Here is a 2,022-nt window from a genome sequence, read left to right as displayed (position 1 = left end):
TTAGCACTCTCAAATAAATTCCCTATCCTTAGACTGTCCCTGTCCCATATAAATGCTCTCTGTTTATCCTGTGAGATTTTCAAGTAGGGAGTGAATAAATTTGTGAGCATACAAGTTCAGGGATTTTCTATTTTTTTTTTTGGTTGTTGCTACTACTACTGAAATTTGACACTTAGGAAGGAAAAGAAAAAAATAACGTAACACTTATAGCTAACAGTATGACCTGATTGTTAGTATTATAGTGATATTTATCAGCCATACACATCCATACACACACACACACACACACACACACACACACACACACACACACACACATATACTTACAGATGCATAAAATGCCCTTTTGTCAAGTATAATGACTTTCTGCATATGAGCCAATACCTGCTTCAACTCAACAACAGGAAAACTACTGAAGATGATTATACTCTAACAATACTTCTAAGTTCAGTCCACTGAGTAGAGGAAAATTCTTCCTTTATTTTTGGTAATAATTCTGTTTGAAATAGAATCATATACTGCATGGAGATCACTTTCCTTTCGAAAGAAGCTTCTGTAACCACACTTTCCTCATGGCATTCCTCATGTCAGTATTTCTAAGGGAATAAATGAGAGGGTTGAACATGGGAGCAGTGATGGTGTAAAAGAGGGCAAACACCTTATCATCACTAACAGAACTGCCTGTGATCCACAGGTAGAGAGAGCCTTGCTTAGTCCCTTTGAGGAGTGAGTTCTCAAGGTGTTCAGGATAATGATATAAGAAATAACTAATGCAACAAAGGTAAAAATAGACAACATTCCAGTGGTACCAATAATCACAATTACCAGCAAAAATGCCTCTGTGCAGGCCAGTTTTAGTTTAGGGAATACATCACAGAAATAATGAGCAATTTTATTGGGACCACAAAAAGGCAGCTGAGTAATAATCAATACCTGAAAGATTGAGCGAAAGAATGCCCCTATGCCTTAAGAGGCCACCACCAAAAGATAGCATACCTGTCTACTCATGATGACCATGTAATGCAGTGGCTTGCAGATGGCTATATAGCAATCAAAGGCTATGGCCACCAGGATGAAGATTTCAATGCCACCAAAAAAATGACCATAGAACATCTGGGCCATGCAGTTGTTATAGGAGATGGTTGTTCTCTGGGCCAATAAATCCACAATTAGTTTTGGAGCAATAGTGGAGGTGAAGCAGACAACCATGAATGATAAGTAGCTGAGAAAGAAGTACACGGGTTGTGATTGAGTTGACTAAATTTGATGGTGGTCAGGATGAAAAGGTGTCCCATCAAGATCATGAAATAGCAAAGAGAAAAGAAAAGAAAACAGACTTCCTTGACCTCTTGATTATTGAACAGACCCAGTAGGATAAATTCAGTGACATTGTTTCTTACCCCCATCACTTCAGCACTGAGATGAATGTGTAGGGAAATATTTGTATACCTAAAACTAGAAAAATCAGGAATAATGTTAGTTATACTATTAAGTAACACCAGTGATAACTAAAAATTACCCCCACCTTCAAGGGAGAAAACATGATGCTTATTACATTCTTGGATCCATTTTAGTATTGTCAGTCTAAAATCTTTGTTTAAATACATACTATAGAACAAAGTAAAATAAGTGTTAACATTATACAGAAAGACAAAACATGAGTCTTGCAGAAAGAGCCAATTTTATAAAGAGATAGACAACATCCAGTCAACTATACACATACCCAATATCTCCCATCGATGAATTTATCTTGTAGATCTCTCATCTAATTTGGTATCTATCTATATCTATAATAAACTTATTTATTTATTCATCTTCAATATATCAAGAGGAAATTAATCTCAGAAAGAAGATGCTTGGTAAGGGTATAGAGTGGGGATCAAACATAATCTGTAAAAGTTTGGATATGAGTTGTCTTTTGGGGGTGAGGCAATCAGCATTCAGTGACTTGCTCAGGACCCAAACTACAAGTATATGTCTACAACCAGGTGTAAACTCAGATTTCTTGTCTCCAGGGTCAGT

The 2,022-nt window shown here is 36.6% G+C and overlaps 1 pseudogene; it reads right to left on the bottom strand.

Annotated features, from left to right (window-relative positions):
- Window positions 1-529: 529 nt before the first annotated feature.
- LOC141516948 (olfactory receptor 4P4-like) lies at window positions 530-1,406 on the bottom strand (annotated as a pseudogene).
- Between the last annotated feature and the right edge of the window lie 616 nt (window positions 1,407-2,022).

The sequence above is a fragment of the Macrotis lagotis genome, chromosome 3 (genome assembly GCF_037893015.1).
Source record: "Macrotis lagotis isolate mMagLag1 chromosome 3, bilby.v1.9.chrom.fasta, whole genome shotgun sequence".
Lineage (NCBI taxonomy): Eukaryota > Metazoa > Chordata > Mammalia > Peramelemorphia > Peramelidae > Macrotis > Macrotis lagotis.
Note: the sequence above shows the minus strand (reverse complement) of the source record. Positions and strands in the feature narration are given on the sequence as shown.